Genomic DNA, 21,225 nt, shown 5'->3' with positions numbered 1-21,225 from the left:
ACTCGGCAGGCAGTCCGTCCATCCATAATTGTATTATAATATATACCACCTAACCGTGGTTTTTTTTTCATTCTTTATACCGTCGTCATACTAGTTGTTACGAGTATACTACTATCTCTTTATCAACCAGTGTACAGTGCGGTAGTTCACGGCTGTGGCTACCTCTGTGTCGGCACTCGGCAGGCAGTCCGTCCAACCATAATTGTATTATATACCACCTAACCGTGGTTTTTTTTTCATTCTTTATACCGTCGTCATACTAGTTGTTACGAGTATACTACTATCTCTTTATCAACCAGTGTACAGTGCGGTAGTTCACGGCTGTGGCTACCTCTGTGTCGGCACTCGGCAGGCAGTCCGTCCATCCATAATTGTAATATAATATATACCACCTAACCGTGGTTTTTTTTTCATTCTTTATACCGTCGTCATACTAGTTGTTACGAGTATACTACTATCTCTTTATCAACCAGTGTACAGTGCGGTAGTTCACGGCTGTGGCTACCTCTGTGTCGGCACTCGGCAGGCAGTCCGTCCAACCATAATTGTATTATAATATATACCACCTAACCGTGGTTTTTTTTTCATTCTTTATACCGTCGTCATACTAGTTGTTACGAGTATACTACTATCTCTTTATCAACCAGTGTACAGTGCGGTAGTTCACGGCTGTGGCTACCTCTGTGTCGGCACTCGGCAGGCAGTCCGTCCAACCATAATTGTATTATATACCACCTAACCGTGGTTTTTTTTTCATTCTTTATACCGTCGTCATACTAGTTGTTACGAGTATACTACTATCTCTTTATCAACCAGTGTACAGTGCGGTAGTTCACGGCTGTGGCTACCTCTGTGTCGGCACTCGGCAGGCAGTCCGTCCAACCATAATTGTATTATAATATATACCACCTAACCGTGGTTTTTTTTCCATTCTTTATACCGTCGTCATACTAGTTGTTACGAGTATACTACTATCTCTTTATCAACCAGTGTACAGTGCGGTAGTTCACGGCTGTGGCTACCTCTGTGTCGGCACTCGGCAGGCAGTCCGTCCAACCATAATTGTATTATAATATATACCACCTAACCGTGGTTTTTTTTTCATTCTTTATACCGTCGTCATACTAGTTGTTACGAGTATACTACTATCTCTTTATCAACCAGTGTACAGTGCGGTAGTTCACGGCTGTGGCTACCTCTGTGTCGGCACTCGGCAGGCAGTCCGTCCATCCATAATTGTATTATAATATATACCACCTAACCGTGGTTTTTTTTTCATTCTTTATACCGTCGTCATACTAGTTGTTACGAGTATACTACTATCTCTTTATCAACCAGTGTACAGTGCGGTAGTTCACGGCTGTGGCTACCTCTGTGTCGGCACTCGGCAGGCAGTCCGTCCATCCATAATTGTATTATATACCACCTAACCGTGGTTTTTTTATACCACCTAACCGTGGCAGTCCGTCCATAATTGTATACTAGTATCCAATCCATCCATCTCCATTGTTTACCTGAGGTGCCTTTTAGTTCTGCCTATAAAATATGGAGAACAAAAAAGTTGAGGTTCCAAAATTAGGGAAAGATCAAGATCCACTTCCACCTCGTGCTGAAGCTGCTGCCACTAGTCATGGCCGAGACGATGAAATGCCAGCAACGTCGTCTGCCAAGGCCGATGCCCAATGTCATAGTACAGAGCATGTCAAATCCAAAACACCAAATATCAGAAAAAAAAGGACTCCAAAACCTAAAATAAAATTGTCGGAGGAGAAGCGTAAACTTGCCAATATGCCATTTACCACACGGAGTGGCAAGGAACGGCTGAGGCCCTGGCCTATGTTCATGGCTAGTGGTTCAGCTTCACATGAGGATGGAAGCACTCAGCCTCTCGCTAGAAAACTGAAAAGACTCAAGCTGGCAAAAGCACCGCAAAGAACTGTGCGTTCTTTGAAATCCCAAATCCACAAGGAGAGTCCAATTGTGTCGGTTGCGATGCCTGACCTTCCCAACACTGGACGTGAAGAGCATGCGCCTTCCACCATTTGCACGCCCCCTGCAAGTGCTGGAAGGAGCACCCGCAGTCCAGTTCCTGATAGTCAGATTGAAGATGTCAGTGTTGAAGTACACCAGGATGAGGAGGATATGGGTGTTGCTGGCGCTGGGGAGGAAATTGACCAGGAGGATTCTGATGGTGAGGTGGTTTGTTTAAGTCAGGCACCCGGGGAGACACCTGTTGTCCGTGGGAGGAATATGGCCGTTGACATGCCAGGTGAAAATACCAAAAAAATCAGCTCTTCGGTGTGGAGGTATTTCACCAGAAATGCGGACAACAGGTGTCAAGCCGTGTGTTCCCTTTGTCAAGCTGTAATAAGTAGGGGTAAGGACGTTAACCACCTCGGAACATCCTCCCTTATACGTCACCTGCAGCGCATTCATAATAAGTCAGTGACAAGTTCAAAAACTTTGGGTGACAGCGGAAGCAGTCCACTGACCAGTAAATCCCTTCCTCTTGTAACCAAGCTCACGCAAACCACCCCACCAACTCCCTCAGTGTCAATTTCCTCCTTCCCCAGGAATGCCAATAGTCCTGCAGGCCATGTCACTGGCAAGTCTGACGAGTCCTCTCCTGCCTGGGATTCCTCCGATGCATCCTTGCGTGTAACGCCTACTGCTGCTGGCGCTGCTGTTGTTGCCGCTGGGAGTCGATGGTCATCCCAGAGGGGAAGTCGTAAGCCCACTTGTACTACTTCCAGTAAGCAATTGACTGTTCAACAGTCCTTTGCGAGGAAGATGAAATATCACAGCAGTCATCCTACTGCAAAGCGGATAACTGAGTCCTTGACAACTATGTTGGTGTTAGACGTGCGTCCGGTATCCGCCGTTAGTTCACAGGGAACTAGACAATTTATTGAGGCAGTGTGCCCCCGTTACCAAATACCATCTAGGTTCCACTTCTCTAGGCAGGCGATACCGAGAATGTACACGGACGTCAGAAAAAGACTCACCAGTGTCCTAAAAAATGCAGTTGTACCCAATGTCCACTTAACCACGGACATGTGGACAAGTGGAGCAGGGCAGGGTCAGGACTATATGACTGTGACAGCCCACTGGGTAGATGTATGGACTCCCGCCGCAAGAACAGCAGCGGCGGCACCAGTAGCAGCATCTCGCAAACGCCAACTCTTTCCTAGGCAGGCTACGCTTTGTATCACCGCTTTCCAGAATACGCACACAGCTGAAAACCTCTTACGGCAACTGAGGAAGATCATCGCGGAATGGCTTACCCCAATTGGACTCTCCTGTGGATTTGTGGCATCGGACAACGCCAGCAATATTGTGTGTGCATTAAATATGGGCAAATTCCAGCACGTCCCATGTTTTGCACATACCTTGAATTTGGTGGTGCAGATTTTTTTTAAAAACGACAGGGGCGTGCAAGAGATGCTGTCGGTGGCCAGAAAAATTGCGGGACACTTTCGGCGTACAGGCACCACGTACAGAAGACTGGAGCACCACCAAAAACTACTGAACCTGCCCTGCCATCATCTGAAGCAAGAAGTGGTAACGAGGTGGAATTCAACCCTCTATATGCTTCAGAGGTTGGAGGAGCAGCAAAAGGCCATTCAAGCCTATACAATTGAGCACGATATAGGAGATGGAATGCACCTGTCTCAAGTGCAGTGGAGAATGATTTCAACGTTGTGCAAGGTTCTGATGCCCTTTGAACTTGCCACACGTGAAGTCAGTTCAGACACTGCCAGCCTGAGTCAGGTCATTCCCCTCATCAGGTTTTTGCAGAAGAAGCTGGAGGCATTGAAGAAGGAGCTAACACGGAGCGATTCCGCTAGGCATGTGGGACTTGTGGATGCAGCCCTTAATTCGCTTAACAAGGATTCACGGGTGGTCAATCTGTTGAAATCAGAGCACTACATTTTGGCCACCGTGCTCGATCCTAGATTTAAAGCCTACCTTGGATCTCTCTTTCCGGCAGACACAGGTCTGCTGGGGTTGAAAGACCTGCTGGTGACAAAATTGTCAAGTCAAGCGGAACGCGACCTGTCAACATCTCCTCCTTCACATTCTCCCGCAACTGGGGGTGCGAGGAAAAGGCTCAGAATTCCGAGCCCACCCGCTGGCGGTGATGCAGGGCAGTCTGGAGCGACTGCTGATGCTGACATCTGGTCCGGACTGAAGGACCTGACAACGATTACGGACATGTCGTCTACTGTCACTGCATATGATTCTCTCAACATTGATAGAATGGTGGAGGATTATATGAGTGACCGCATCCAAGTAGGCACGTCACACAGTCCGTACTTATACTGGCAGGAAAAAGAGGCAATTTGGAGGCCCTTGCACAAACTGGCTTTATTCTACCTAAGTTGCCCTCCCACAAGTGTGTACTCCGAAAGAGTGTTTAGTGCCGCCGCTCACCTTGTCAGCAATCGGCGTACGAGGTTACATCCAGAAAATGTGGAGAAGATGATGTTCATTAAAATGAATTATAATCAATTCCTCCGCGGAGACATTGACCAGCAGCAATTGCCTCCACAAAGTACACAGGGAGCTGAGATGGTGGATTCCAGTGGGGACGAATTGATAATCTGTGAGGAGGGGGATGTACACGGTGATATATCGGAGGGTGAAGATGAGGTGGACATCTTGCCTCTGTAGAGCCAGTTTGTGCAAGGAGAGATTAATTGCTTCTTTTTTGGGGGGGGTCCAAACCAACCCGTCATATCAGTCACAGTCGTGTGGCAGACCCTGTCACTGAAATGATGGGTTGGTTAAAGTGTGCATGTCCTGTTTTGTTTATACAACATAAGGGTGGGTGGGAGGGCCCAAGGATAATTCCATCTTGCACCTCTTTTTTCTTTTCTTTTTCTTTGCATCATGTGCTGATTGGGGAGGGTTTTTTGGAAGGGACATCCTGCGTGACACTGCAGTGCCACTCCTAGATGGGCCCGGTGTTTGTGTCGGCCACTAGGGTCGCTAATCTTACTCACACAGCTACCTCATTGCGCCTCTTTTTTTCTTTGCGTCATGTGCTGTTTGGGGAGGGTTTTTTGGAAGGGACATCCTGCGTGACACTGCAGTGCCACTCCTAGATGTGCCCGGTGTTTGTGTCGGCCACTAGGGTCGCTAATCTTACTCACACAGCTACCTCATTGCGCCTCTTTTTTTCTTTGCGTCATGTGCTGTTTGGGGAGGGTTTTTTGGAAGGGACATCCTGCGTGACACTGCAGTGCCACTCCTAGATGTGCCCGGTGTTTGTGTCGGCCACTAGGGTCGCTAATCTTACTCACACAGTCAGCTACCTCATTGCGCCTCTTTTTTTCTTTGCGTCATGTGCTGTTTGGGGAGGGTTTTTTGGAAGGGCCATCCTGCGTGACACTGCAGTGCCACTCCTAGATGGGCCCGGTGTTTGTGTCGGCCACTAGGGTCGCTAATCTTACTCACACAGCTACCTCATTGCGCCTCTTTTTTTCTTTGCGTCATGTGCTGTTTGGGGAGGGTTTTTTGGAAGGGACATCCTGCGTGACACTGCAGTGCCACTCCTAGATGGGCCCGGTGTTTGTGTCGGCCACTAGGGTCGCTTATCTTACTCACACAGCGACCTCGGTGCAAATTTTAGGACTAAAAATAATATTGTGAGGTGTGAGGTATTCAGAATAGACTGAAAATGAGTGTAAATTATGGTTTTTGAGGTTAATAATACTTTGGGATCAAAATGACCCCCAAATTCTATGATTTAAGCTGTTTTTTAGTGTTTTTTGAAAAAAACACCCGAATCCAAAACACACCCGAATCCGACAAAAATAATTCGGTGAGGTTTTGCCAAAACGCGTTCGAACCCAAAACACGGCCGCGGAACCGAACCCAAAACCAAAACACAAAACCCGAAAAATTTCAGGCGCTCATCTCTAATATACACATTATTAGTGATGGAATAAAGGGGGTACCTTCTGCAGAGAATGGAGGGTACATGATCAATAATAATTGCATATAAAACTTTTTCTATTTCCTGCGGCCCACACAAGACTTAGGGGGAGATGTACTAAGCAGTGATAAAAGTGGAGAAGTGAGCCAATGGAGAAGTTGCCTATGCCAACCAATCAGCTTCTCTGTGTACTTTTATATTATGCAAATTATAAATGTTACATCAAAATGCTGATTGGTTGCCATGGGCAACTTCTCCACTTGCACACTTCTCCACTTTTATCACTGCTTAGTACATCTCCCTCTAAAACCTTGATTATTCAGCCCAGTTGGGATTTTGAGTTTGACATGCCTGGCCTAGTATGTACCCACTACTGTGCACTCCCACAGTTCATTTGCCAGGTGTGCTTCATGCCCAGTGGGACAACCCAGAAAACAACGGGATACAGTTGAATGTGCCCATGAAATATATATAAAGCATTTGAGTGATATCTCATTCAGTGTGTACGTCTTGGCCGATATATCTTTCTATCGGCTGAGCCGTCAGCTAGGTAGACACAATGGGGGTCATTCAGACCTGATCGTACACTAGATTTTTTTGCTGCGCTGCAATCAGGTCAGAACTGTGCATACGTGTGCACCGCAATGTGCAGGCGCATTGTACGGGTACAAAGCGAATAGTTGCTGTTTGATAGATTTAACAAAGAATCCATTCGCACAGCTGATCGCAAGGAGATTGACAGGAAGAGGGCGTTTGCGGGTGGCAACTGACCGTTTTCGGGGAGTAGTTGGAAAACGCAGGCATGTCCAAGCGTTTGCAGGGCGGGTGTCTGACGTCAACTCCGGGACCTGACAGACTGAAGTAATCGCAGCGGCTGAGTAAGTTCTGGGCAACTCAGAAACTGCACAAAACTTTTTTTTAGTGCTCGGCTGCACATGCGATCGCACGCTTGCAAAGCACAACTACACTCCCCTATAGGTGGCGACTATCTGATCGCAGCGCTGCAAAAAATAGCTAACGAGTGATCAGGTATGAATTAGGCCCATTGTTAAGTGTGCACCCAGCTTAACTGCCCAAATACCTAAGCCAACATCCACTATGCACTGGCACTCAGGGCATCTGCCCTGCTTGTCACATCTTCATTACACAACTGATAAAACTTTAAAAGTACTGTAAGCAAATTATTTCAACATATGTTTTATAATCCTATTTTAAATACACTGTTGTTGCATATAGAGGAAAATAAATCAATCCAAAAAATGTCTCCAGAGCTTAGGAACAACCCCAATGTAGATATTTTCTTTTTTGGTTTCTAGCTAATTCCTGGGAATTTTTTTCAACAACTACAGTATAAAAGAACTAAGATAAATTTCCCCACAGCATAAGCCATTACATTACTTAATAAACTGCACATTTTAAAACAATTAAAGAGAATTTTGACTGCTGCAAAATACATGTCTAACAACATTCAGAAACCACATACAGGTTGAACTCAGCCATTTTGAATAAGTGTTTGGTTCGGAAATTGCCTCTTATTCGAACTATTATTTCAGACTTGCAAAAATATCATCCAACTAAAATGGTACTAGAAAATCCATTGTTTTGTTTCTTTGCATTGTTTTATTCTGTATAGAAAAGTAACAAAATAGTGGATGTGAACAGTGTGGATGACCAGCCCCAGTCTTCCGTCTGTATCGAATACATGGGCTGTTGAGAGATTTCAGAGGTGGGATACAGAAAAAGAAAATAACAGAATTGGAAATGAGATGTTAACTTGAACACCTACATGTTTATCTTTAATACTTGAAGGAAATATATTTTAGGTGCCAATCCGCACTCTATATTACCTGTAATAAAAGGTTTTTAATTATTCTGAATGTTAGCATTCCCTTCTATGTGCATTTTTTCACACTGTGGAAATCATCCAGGCCCAGATTAGCCATTGCACTCGCGGGGGAATACCCCAGTGGGCCTTTCGGTGCGTGGGGCCGTCTGTCATATGCGGCACTGCCCCCCCTCTGCGTCACCTGCAAACTGTTTAATGAATTAACTGAGCACGCTGCACTACTGCCAATGTCAGGAGAGCCGGCCTGCCCCCCTCCACATCACCTGCTTACTGCATTGTGAATGCTGCACCATGCTGCAGCCAGTGGCCGCTATCGGGAGAGCTGGCCCACACCCCCTCCACATCACCTGCTTACTGCATTGTGAGCGCTGCATCGCACTGCGGCCGCTATTTAGAGAGCAGGCCCCACCCCATCCGGCTGACCAGAAGAGGAGGTCTGCGCGCCAAATGCCACTGATGTCATCGGTGCGGACCTTGCGGGAAGAGATGGTGCAGCCGTGGTGGGTGCGTGTCCAACAGCAGGAGTGGTGTTGCCGCTGTGAAATGTACTGACTAGGAGCAACATGCTGTTACAGTATTATGTCTGGGGGTGTAAGGAATGGGGTGTAATATGTCTTGGGGGCATGAGGTCTGATTTTATGTCTGAGGATATGAGGTTTGGGGTGTAGTATATTTGTGGATTCTAGGTATGAAGTGTAATATTAAATCTGGGGGTATGAGGTGTTATTTGTCTGGGGGATTGAGGTATGGGGTGTAATATTATGTATGAGGGTATGAGGTGTAATATGTTGTCTTCGGTGTAAGGTGTAATATGTCTGGGGGTGTGAGGTGTAATATTATGTCTGGGGGTATGAGGTGTACTATTATGTCTGGGGGAATGAGGTGTAATATTATGTATGGGGATATGAGATGTAATTTTATGTCTGTGGGTATGAGGTGTAATATAATATTTGAAGGTAAGATGTATTAATTGTAATATTATGTCTGGGTGTATGAGGTGTTAGGTTTAATATTATGTCTGGGTGTATGAGGTGTTAGGTTTAATATTATGTCTGGGGTGTGAGGTGTAATATGTCTGGGGGTTATGAGGTGTAATATTATGTATGGGGGGTATGAGATGTAACATGTCTCTGGGTATGAGGTGTAATATAATAATTGTAGGTGTTAGGTGTAATAATATGTCTGAGGGTATGAGGTATGAGGTGTTTAATTTTATGTCTGGGGGTGTGAGGTGTAATTTTATGTCTGCAGTGTGAGGTGTAATATTATGTTTGGGAGTGTGAGGCGACCCAAAAACATGGCAGCACGGCAACTGCCTTTGCAGGGGGGCTAACCTTAATATTCAAGCGCTTTCTAGCTGCAAAGGCAGATGGCTTACCTCCATCTTTTGGGTCGCAGTGGCTGCTCATGGCATCATGCAGCCGCCACAGCCCGCCCCACAAACAGTACAGACATGCCTGCGTTGTTCGGACTGTGCCCCTCAAACGGTGTATCAGCGCCCACAAAAGGTGGTGTCGATGCCCCATCACTGAACCCCCCCCCCAACTGTAGTTAGACTAAGATCGCATGCAATCACAGTTTAAGGCCTGGAGTGCGTGCATGCGCACATGTGCTGAAATTGCCTAATAGCGATTTCAGCGCAATAGAAGCTGATGCTGAATCACCCCCTATGTGCATTGTTTTTGATGTCTGTAATGCACCCTGTGTTCTGTTGGAGAAAGAGCACTATATGGTGCTCTTTAGCACTATATTTGGCCACCTCCTGGCCAAATCCAGGTGTCACTTCTCTCTGCTCATCCTCCTGCATCTCTCTGCGGTCTTCGACACTGTGGATCATCCTCTCCTTCTCCGCACCCTCCAGTCAATTGGCCTCTAGCACTGTCCTTCCACCCTCCCCATTGGTGTCCCCCAGGGTTCTGTCCTTGGCCCCCTTCTCTTCTCCATGTACTCCTCTTCCCTGGGTGCGCTTATAAGCTCATTTGGCCTCCTATAACACCTCTGTGCGAATGATACGCAACTATACCACTCCTCCCCTGATCTCTCTCCCTCTGTACCTTCTCGGATATCCAGCTGCCTCTCTGCCATATCCTCCTGGATGTCTGAGCGCTCCCTGAAGCTCAACTCGGACAAAACCGAACTTACCATCTTTCCCCCATTCAGAGTCTACACCCCCCCCCATATTTCTATCACAGTTGACAACACTATCATCTTACCCGTTCCCCAACTCCGCTGCCTGGGCGTCACTCTTGACTCCTCCCTCTCCTTCACCCCCCACATCCAATCTCTGTCGATTCCAGCTACGCAACATTGCTCACATCAGGCCATTCCTCTCCCAGAGTGCGATTAAACTTATTATCCACTCATTAGTCATCTCACGGCTCGACTATTACAACATTCTCCTCAATGACCTTCCACTCTCCCATCTCGCTCCACTCCGATCTGTTCTCAACTCCGCAGCTAGACTTATCTTCCTCTCCCACCACTCCACATCTGCCACTTCCCTTCGACAAAACCTACACTGGCTCCCTTTCCCCACAGAATTCTCTTCAAACTCCTCACCCTCATATACAATTCTAATTCCACTGCACCATACATCTCCAACCTCATCTCCTACATACTCCCACCACCCACTCCGGACGGTTAATAACCATTGCCTCTCGACTACCCTGGTCACTACATCCCATGCGCGAATCCGAGATTTTGCCCGCGCTGCCCCTCTCCACTGGAACAAGCTCCCTTGCTCTATTCGACTCTTCCCCGACACTGCAAAGCTTCAAACGGGCACTGAAAACTCACCTGTTCATCGAAGCTTACCCTTCCGTATAACCCAGTCTTGAGGCCACTCTCCCATCCTCATGCCTTGGCCATCTCTGCCTCACTTACTTCCTGACACTATGCCACCTTCCACTTGCTTGTACCTCATGTCACCTATCTATCTCCCTCTTCCTCTAGATTGTAAGCTCCTTGGACCAGGGTCCTCTTCCCTCCTATTCTCACAGCCCTCTTCTCTTGCATCTCAATTACAGCTCTCTCCTACTCAGTGACTGTCTATACTTGCATTTCCTCCTGCTCGTGACTGTTTATCTCTTCCAATGGCTGCCCGCCCCCAGTAGTACGCCGATTACTTCTTTTCTTGCTGACATCTCAGCTGTATTGTGTACTGAGAACCGTGGTGCTAATTGTTACCTGTGCTCTGTTTTAGTTTTCTGTGATGTTAAGTTCTGTATACCCTGTATTGTTCTAATGTGTGTTGTATGTACGGCGCTACGAAACACGCCTTATTAATAAATTGTAATAATATAGAAATAAAATGATGATGATGATTATTGTGGCCACACCTGCAGCACATCTTGGGGAAAAATTTCTGCATGATGTTGTCCTTCTGAAACTCAGAGCACCTCTGAACCTCAGGGTCTGGAGTGGGAGGGGTGTACCCTTTGTACCCCCCTGTTGCCGGGCCTGCCTAGGATGCAAGAATCCCAACACAATTCCCTAAGGGATTTAAACAGTAATGTACTTGCTTGTGGTAGTTAATCACTAGCCCACATACCAGAAAAACAGGCTAGTTCTTCCAAACCAGCATTTCACACAGTACCTTACCTCCAACACCAGTACCGAGACCTGGAGGTTCCGCACAAGCTGTGGATAAGCACAGAGAAGCACTAGCAGACCACCTCCTATTCAGCTTCCTTAAAGGATTCAAAAATTCAGGAATTTTTGTAACTTTATGGCTAGTTTGTAACACACCATATTATAATTGTTGACCTTATTTGTATTTGTTCGGTGCCAGTTTGTACCTTTTATTTTTGTGAAAGTATTTTGTCCACTGATGCTTAATTCATGAGAATTTTTCATAAAAAAATTTCAAACACGCTTCTGCTTATTTACAGGTATGGTATTGCTTTGTGTATATATGAAATGACAGGTTGGGATTGGGTGACCGGCGGTAACATGATTACATCCCATCATGACATGTGTTTACATATTTCACACACTGCACTTAAGCTGGGTACACACTAGACGATTTCTTGAACAATGTGGACAATAACGACACATAGTTACGATAATTGTCCAGTGTGTACGCACAATGGGGGTCATTCCGAGTTGTTTGCTCGTTAGCAGATTTTAGCAGCATTGCACACGCTAGGCCGCCACCCTCTGGGAGTGTATCTTAGCATAGCAGAATTGCGAATGAAAGATTAGCAGAATTGCGAATAGAAAATTCTTAGCAGTTTCTGAGTAGCTCGAGACTTACTCCTACACTGCGATCAGCTCAGCCCGTTTCGTTCCTGGTTTGACGTCACAAACACGCCCTGCGTTCTGCCAGCCACTCCCCCGTTTCTCCAGACACTCCTGAGTTTTATTCTGGCACGCCTGCGTTTTTCCGCACACTCCCAGAAAACGGTCAGTTTCCACCCAGAAACACCCACTTCCTGTCAATCACACTCCGATCACTTCAACGATGAAAATTCTTCGTTCGGACGTGAGTAAATCTAAGTTTTGTGCTAAAATACTTAGCGCATGCGCACTGCGTACCATGCGCATGCGCATTTTTGCCTTAATCGATTCATTGCGAAAATCGGCAACGAGCGAACAACTCGGAATGACCCACAATATTGTTAACGATATATGCTCCTGCGGGTTGTTAACGATATCACCTATCATCCAAACACGCAGGTCAATCTGACGATATCGTCAGAATCTGCATGTTTGGGGTTGTGTGGAAGGATGATGTCACTGAACTATATCAATAGTAGTTTAATGACACACAGATACGTCATCGCATGGACAGTGATAAAATTGATAGGAGCTGGCTGGCTGGTGCTTTTTCTCTATCTGTCATTCAAACAAAGCATGTAACATGGCAGTTAGGGGGCGGGTGTACTATCCTTTGCCCCCGCGTTAAGTGCCATTTTCTCTCCGTTCACACTCACCGCTCCGCTACCCACCTCTTCCCCTTAACTCCCCCGTCTGCTTTCTTATTTCCCTCTCCCTCCTCTTCACGGCCACGGAGTTCTATCGCAGCGCTCCCCCTGGCGGTTGGCGCATGCGCACCACTCACTATTTTTTTTTCCGGGCATGCGCACATAGCCTTTCTGGATGGATCCTGGAGGCTTCCTGCGCAGCAGTTGCAGCTTCCGGCCTTGCGCATGCGCCAACCACCATGGGGAACGCTGCGAGAGGAGAACTCCACGGCGGTGAAGAGGACGGAGAGGGAAATAAGAAAGCAGACGGGGGAGTTAAAGGGGAAGCCTCGGGCAGCGGAGCGGTGAGTGTGAACGGAGAGAAAACGGCACTTAACGCGGGGGCGAAGGATAGTACATCCCGCCCAGGATCTGATTGACTGGTACTTTTTCTCTCTCCATTTTATCACTCTCCAAATGATGATGCATCTAGCCCATAGTGTTTTCATTTTTTAAAGGAAAAACCCTATTAAGGGGGGGGGAATCAATTAGCCCTGAAAAATGTTCAGGAGAAAAAAAATGGTGTTTCACTGCAATTTTTGCCCAATGTTTCAGTTAAACCCCATTTTATATTTGGGCAAAAACACATAGGATCTGGGAGTCAACTAGCCACGGTAAATAACTGTGGCTAAAGCCCCAAACACACTAGGCGATGTTTTAAAAGATAACGCTTATTTTGACCCTTAGGAGCAATATCGTTTGTAATATCGTCCTGTGTGTACGCACTATTTTGTTAACATTGCGCACTTCCGAGGGTCGCTAGCGAGGTCTTCTCTTGTTTGTACATGCAGGTCAATTTTGGCTGCACGATGAACAATGTACGACCACTATGAAATTCCTACCCAGTAGCTAGTATCAGATGACTCCTTGATATTGTTGGTCATTTGTAAAAATCGTTCATTGTGTACGCTCAATATTGTTTGTCCAGGACTCCGGGAAGTTCAAGGGTAAACGTTCAATGATATCACTATGGGAGCATATCGTCTAATGTGTACCCTGCTTAATTGAATTCCCCCCTAAGGGTGGTAGGTTTGTTAACACACACACATATTTGCTAATTATTCATGACAACTTTGGCCAGTTGGTTTATATATAACTTTACATATCATACCTTAGTTAAGGGCAAGCTTTATTCACGTGAGTTAAAAACAATATTTGTCCTTTTAACATACAATGGCCGGGATGCAGCAATGAATATTTTGCTGTCAAACCTCCGAAAATACTATAATAATACTATAAGCCCTGACGAAGCTTAACGAAGTGAAATGCGCATCGGCTTTGCTGTGCGCTGTCAGTACTAAAATCATCATGTATTAATAACCTGTGCATATCAAAATCATTAGTAAGGGTTACCACTTAGATTAAACGATACATGCTGGCATAGTGTATACAGAAGATAGGAGGGTTTCCTCCCAGTGCTAGCCACCTGCGAGACATCATGTATATGAGAGACATATGGTATATGATGGCTCTCTTATGAGGAAGGAGAGCTATTTGAGGTTGTGAATAAATTGAGCTTGTTTGTAATAAACTTTACAACACATATCAAGGTGTTAACTGTTAACGTGTGCCTGTGCTGCATGGCAATACCAGCCAGATATTCAGGCAGCAACAGGGGCTTGAATTGTTACATCAATATATGAGAGAGATCCCAACAAGCTACTAACATCTCTGAAAATTTTGGCATGCTCGATTTATTGTTAGCACACATCACTGGGACAATAACAAAGTGATTGTGTAAGGGTGTTATTACCAATCTGGGAATTATATGTGTTTGGATTAGCTGTTCATTCAAGACAGCATTATCTGCAATAGTATCAAAATGCATATATAAATACCATGTTTCCTTCCTATATAATCCAATGAATAGGTGCTCAAGCAGGTTCACTTTTGAGCTAGTACTGTGTGAATCTGATTAAAATAAGCCATTTATACCTCTGAAAAATTTGGTATGCTCCATTTATAGTGAACACATACCACTGGGATCAAATTAAATAGTGGTTATGAAAGGAGAGAATTGCCAACTTTTTAATTATGTGTGTCTGGGTTAGCTGTATATTTAAGACAGCAGTATCTGCAGCAGAGAGGTGCTTAAGCAGGCTTATTTTTAAGATAGTACTGTGTGAAATTGCAAGTCTCATCGAGGATATTGCTATAATAGCAGGATATCAATTAAGGAGTAGTGGCTAGTGAGCACTCATTCCAATAGGGGTAATTTATAATACCCAATATCAAAGAACAATTTGTCAGCGTGTAATCGTATACCGGCATTATTGAAGGCAATAATTACCTTATGTTTATAACAGAAAGATAAACTATCATCCGGATATGTGCAGTGTTGTTCCTTACATTCTCATCACTTCACTATATAGCAACAAATGTTGCATTGTGATCTACAAAATTGAGAATTCATCAGAAATGTTACAACACTGATACATTCTGTAACCTGTATAAACATCACTGGCTAGAAAGAGTCAGTGGTTGTTTCAACAAATTAAATAAACCATTTAAAAATTCCTTGAATCACAGGTATTTATTGATCCATTATCTTTATACACATAAATTTAATTTATTTTTTCTTACACGTTATTCTGTCTCTATTGTTTTAATATTTCACTCATTTGTCCCCTTTAAAATAAAGGGGACATATAATACATCATATGTGGTAATAATAAAGGTACTTATATCACATGTGGGTATTGAGAATCTTTTTTGTAGTTTACACTATTACTAATAAAATATCTGAATAAATTATATTTGTAATCAAAAAATAATTCAGGGAATGAGTGCTGCTATTAAAAGTTGATTTGCTTTTCCTCTCTCTCTTTAAACCTCCGAAAATGCCACTTTGGAAGGTTTGGCCACTTAACGTATATGCACCAAGCTCCAGAATGTGATACATTCTGGGTTGTGTCCCCCCTGAGAGGAATGAGAGGGAACCAATCAGATTCCTCCCAGCACTCCCCGCTACGTTTGCATCGCTTGACGCATGTGCTGAAGAACCTAAACCCGAAGTTTCTTTCCAGGAGAGCTGTCCATTGTGATTTTCTTCAAGAACACAGCGTTAATAAACACTTATGTTTGCAATGAGTGGTGGGATGCATCACATTCAAAATGCAATGCGTCATGCATCCAGCCCAATAACTTTAGCCAAGTAAGCTCTTCCTCAATATTCTTGAAGGAGTGAAGAATACTTACTGGTGAAAAAGCTGTGAATAAGTGGCTGCCTGATCTGCCTCCCACGTTCTGTGCTGTGACTGTGGCACTGTCTATGGCATAATATGGAGGAGGAGGAGCCCAGCGGGTCACATGTCCATGATCACCTTCCTCCCTGCATTGCAGTGGCAGCTGCACATCAGCAGGGGGAGAGGAAAATACAAGATCAACAGAAAATTACAGGGGAAAAACAAAATCAGTGCCTAGTAAATTTACCCGCTGGTGTCTTTCTAAAAACAAAGAAAGTCTTATTTTACCAGTACAGAAAGCCTTGAAAATGCAGCACACAGAAAGAAAATATACAACATGCATCTTAAATAGGGTTATATTTTTATGATGTGTTAGCACAGGGGAGATCAAAAGTTAAAATCAAATAAATAGCAAATGGGTACAACCAAAGGAAGCTGGGCCTTTAAATAATCAGAAACAAACCGATGAAATCTCAAAACAACCATCAAGAATATTTCCCTCTTTATAAATGTTTCAGGTTCTGGCAAACATTATAAAAGCTACTAGATTTACGTTCCAAAACGTAATTTATTCTTCATGGAGGTTCCTGCCAGAAATACAGATGTGAGCGATGCCAATAGCCGCAATGGAGAATGAATGTGTTATATTATATCTGGGTCCCCGCTAACACTGCATGAAATACACTCCTGTTGCATAAAAAGTGGGTGCTTTTAATTGTCCAAATGTAAAATATAAATGTCCCATATGCCATTGCCAGCATACTATAATTGCTTTGTGTGGTGCTAGTATTGCATAGAGAATGATATGAAAAGTCTAAAAAGTATAGTAAAGTTAAATCTAAAAAGGAAAAGGTGAATTTTTTTTTAAACTAGACAAAATACTGCAGTAAATGAGAGGACCTATTTTATTTATTTGACATAAGATGTCAAATGTGTGGAAAATTAAAATGTTGGTGTAATGTTTAAGTCATTGAGTTCTACTTAAGATGGGATATTACCCATAGCAACCAATCAGGTTCTATATTCAGTACTATAATTAATATAGACTTAGAAGCGCAAAAAAGATTAGTACATTTTTAATCAATAAAATAGTATACATATAAATATAAAACAGGCAAGCTGCCTATACATATAAAACCAATCAGATTCTACTTCTCATTTCTCTAGTACCTTCTAGAAGATATTACCTGGAATCTGATTGGTTGCTATGGGCAACATCCTATCTTAAATAAAACTCCCATCTTAGTAAATTTACCCCATTGCCTGGAGACAACTAGAAAATAGCTACAAAGGTGGGCACATTGTATGAAAGTGGGTCCCGTCTTTCAAACAAGGGCACTCCTACATGTGTGCGGGAGAGTATGAGGGAAAGAGATCACAATGTGCCCTTTACTCATCAGGGCAATACTGTCTGGTTATCACAGATGAACACTGGAAAACATATGTTAAGGACGACATAATTTGAAAGAAGGGATTCCGCTCTTTCAAACAAGGGTGTCCCCATATGTGCCGGTGTTCTATTATGTGAGTGATAGGGCACACAGGGGCAGATGTATTAACCTGGAGATGGCATAAGGAAGTGATAAACTAGTGATAAATGCAAGGTGATAAACGCACCAGCCAATCAGCTCCTAACAGTTAATTTACATATTGGAGCTGATTGGCTGGTGTGTGTATCACCTTGCATTTATCACTGGTTTATCACTTCCTTATGCCTTATCCAGGTTAATACATCTGCCCCATAGTGTCTTTCTGCTCATATACAGAAAACATATATTTTCTTTAGCACAGGTAATATTATATGGTGATCTCAGGTAATATAAGTTCCAACAACTTGTGAATCATACGAGACTACACAAAGAGGCACAGATTGTTGATTCACTTATATATAATATACTGCATGTCTGGCCAAACTGTGGCTCTCCAGCTGTTGTAAAACTACTAGTCCCGGGACTCTGGAGGCACTGAGGAAGATGGTGATACAGAGTCATGAGGTGTTATTGGGCGTCGAAGACAGAACCAGGTCAGACTCAGACAGGCAATGTGGTACCAGGGCACAAGCAGAATCAGGTATAATCAGGATAGCCAAAGTCAGAACTGGGAGATAACTAGGAGTAGAACCAGATAAGTAAAAAACAGGTCACAGAGAGACCATAGTCAAAATCAGTGGATCAGGAGAATCAGTTCCAAGGGAACAGGCAAGGAGAGTAGTCAGACAGACTAGACCAGAACAATGGGAATTACACTTGGAGTCTCAGAAAAACAGATGCTGGAGTACAGTTATGGAGCCTAAATATCCTGGTTCTGAACAGGTCCCAGACACTACCTTTTATAGGGAGGAAGTTTGAATCAGGCACTTTAAATCTTAGACACTGCAGTCTGCACATCCCATGGGCGCAACAGACACCTGTTAAAGCCACCAGGAGCAGAGCCACAATAACAGCAACAATGAGATGTTGGTGTTCCCTGCAGCAGCCAGGGCGAGGGACCACCAGTCAGCCAGGTAGACACTTCAGTGCATGACTGGTACCCGACCACAACAGATTCACTGCTGCCCCAAGGACCAGTACCACCTGACCCAGTAAGTAAGAGCTGGGTTCACTCCTACTTTCATGCACAATATCTAGTGATTTTGTGACCAAGCAAGGGCTTACTGGTAGTGTTCATTAACAGTATAACGTAAGACCAATAATGTTAACACTTAACAGGTCCAGTAGCAATTATTTCTTTAAGGATACAGCTCTACTTGACTGGTGACTCCTCAGCTTATTGTTCCTGAAGTACTGATTCTGGCTGCATTCCTTGTGGTGTGACTCATGAGTGGTATTGTTGTATTGGCCTTCTGCTGGCCTCTAAGTCCTTAATCCATTATATCCTTACTGTATTCTGGTTCCTTATGCTTATCTCAGTCAAAGCACTAAAGCCAGGTACACACTATCCAATTACTGGATTGAGTAGCTGATAATTAGAAGATCTGCCCCAGTAATTGGATAGTGTGTATGCAGGATTGTTAGCCAATAAATGGCTTCAAACACCGTTGCAACAATCGGATCAGGAGATTGAGCCCAATCTTACTAGGAGATTTGTAAAACATGCACTGTTAGGGATCACTGGTGACTGGAGTTGGGAAACACTGCTGTATGGTATGGCAACTAATCCTACACTACTGGTCAAAAGTTTCTGTTGAAATGTAAGCAATTAGAGTCCAGCGAATAACCTGAAATGGTACAATGGTAAGAGGTAACCTGCAGTAAATAGTAAGAAAAAAAAAGTCTAGGTTAGAAAAGTCTGAAAAATGATGTGAATTTCAGAATTATGAAAAATTAAATTTTTCAGGGAACAAGTTATTGACTAAAAGCTTAGAACTACAGTAGAAGTAAATTATTTTTTGAAAGTTGATACAATCAAATTCTACAGGTATCCCAAACTTTGTTGATTACTACTTGTCTGTATAATGCACCATCTGAAGTGTTATTTGGATAATATTGCACTGCAGTAAATAGTATATTGCTATCATAATGGCAAGCAAAAGGCAATTGACAAAGGAAGACAGACACACCATTATAAGACAGAAAGAGATACTGGCGCCGGCTGGATCTCAGAATAAGGAACGGATACAGGTTTATCGATTAAAAAATTAAATCATACATTTATTAAAATTAGTCTAAACAGTGTATAAATGACACGTGTTATCAAAGGGGTAATAATGAAAAGAGTTGAGAGTCTCTCAAATTGGCTAAAGACCACTTGGGTTTCAAATGGGGCAATAAGAACTGATGGTCTGGCTAGAACTCAGTCCTCCAAGGTATCCTCATATGTTTTTGGTTGTAAATATTACCATGGTCTCGGAAGAAAGTCCCCTTGGTTCTCAGTTGCAGATCGAGGTCCAATAGCAGCAGGGGAATAGGCAGAGACTCCAAAGCAATTCTGTATATAGAGGTCCTGGAGGATTCAAAAGTCCAAAGATTGCCAGATGGTTCAAAGTGAAAGCAAATGCAGTGCCTGTGGTCAAATGGAAAAGGGCTCAACGCGTTTCGCTGGTCTATATCACCGCCAGCTTCCTCAGGAGCATATGTCTTGAGTGTACTAAGACAGACTTTTATACCCTCATGATTTGAGGTGAGCTAAAACACCTGCCTACAATGACTGACAGGTGAGTAAACACACAATAAAAAATAATAAAATAAAATGCAATGTAAATAGAATAGAAGGCAATCCTACTCAAATATAGAGTTTATCAAAGAGATAATATTAGAAAACGAGCATGGGATAATGTGAAAACCTTATGAAATTAAATGTTGTGTTGTTGATTACTTCCTGGTCACGTGATGTATCCCGACCACGTGGGTGAACAGCATCCAATCGCTGCGGTAATAGAGTATCTCCAGCACACAGTAGGGGCCGGAAGATGTCCATATTAGGAGACATTCCGGTCACGTGACAATGTTCAGCCACGTGATCGGGTAGTGGTAGCGGTTCACATATGTGGCTGAACATTGTCACGTGACCGGAATGTCTCCTAATATGGACATCTTCCGGCCCCTACTGTGTGCTGGAGATACTCTATTACCGCAGCGATTGGATGCTGTTCACCCACGTGGTTGGGATACATCACGTGACCAGGAAGTAATCAACAACACATTTAATTTCATAAGGTTTTCACATTATCCCATGCTCGTTTTCTAATATTATCTCTTTGATAAACTCTATATTTGAGTAGGATTGCCTTCTATTCTATTTACATTGCATTTTATTTTATAATTTTTTATTGTGTGTTTACTCACCTGTCAATCATTGTAGGCAGGTGTTTTAGCTCACCTCAAATCATGAGAGTATAAAAGTCTGTCTTAGTACACTCAAGACATATGCTCCTGAGGAAGCTGGCAGTGATATAGACCAGCGAAACGCGTTGAGCCCTTTTCCATTTGACCACGGGCACTGCATTTGCTTTCACTTTGAACCATCTGGCAATCTTTGGACTTTTGAATCCTCCAGGACCTCTATATACAGAATTGCTTTGGAGTCTCTGCCTATTCCCCTGCTGCTATTGGACCTCGATCTGCAACTGAGAACCAAGGGGACTTTCTTCCGAGACCATGGTAATATTTACAACCAAAAACATATGAGGATACCTTGGAGGACTGAGTTCTAGCCAGACCATCAGTTCTTATTGCCCCATTTGAAACCCAAGTGGTCTTTAGCCAATTTGAGAGACTCTCAACTCTTTTCATTATTACCCCTTTGATAACACGTGTCATTTATACACTTTTTAGACTAATTTTAATAAAT

This window comes from Pseudophryne corroboree, chromosome 4 (assembly GCF_028390025.1).
Source record: "Pseudophryne corroboree isolate aPseCor3 chromosome 4, aPseCor3.hap2, whole genome shotgun sequence".
Taxonomy (NCBI): Eukaryota; Metazoa; Chordata; class Amphibia; order Anura; family Myobatrachidae; genus Pseudophryne; species Pseudophryne corroboree.
Note: the sequence above shows the minus strand (reverse complement) of the source record.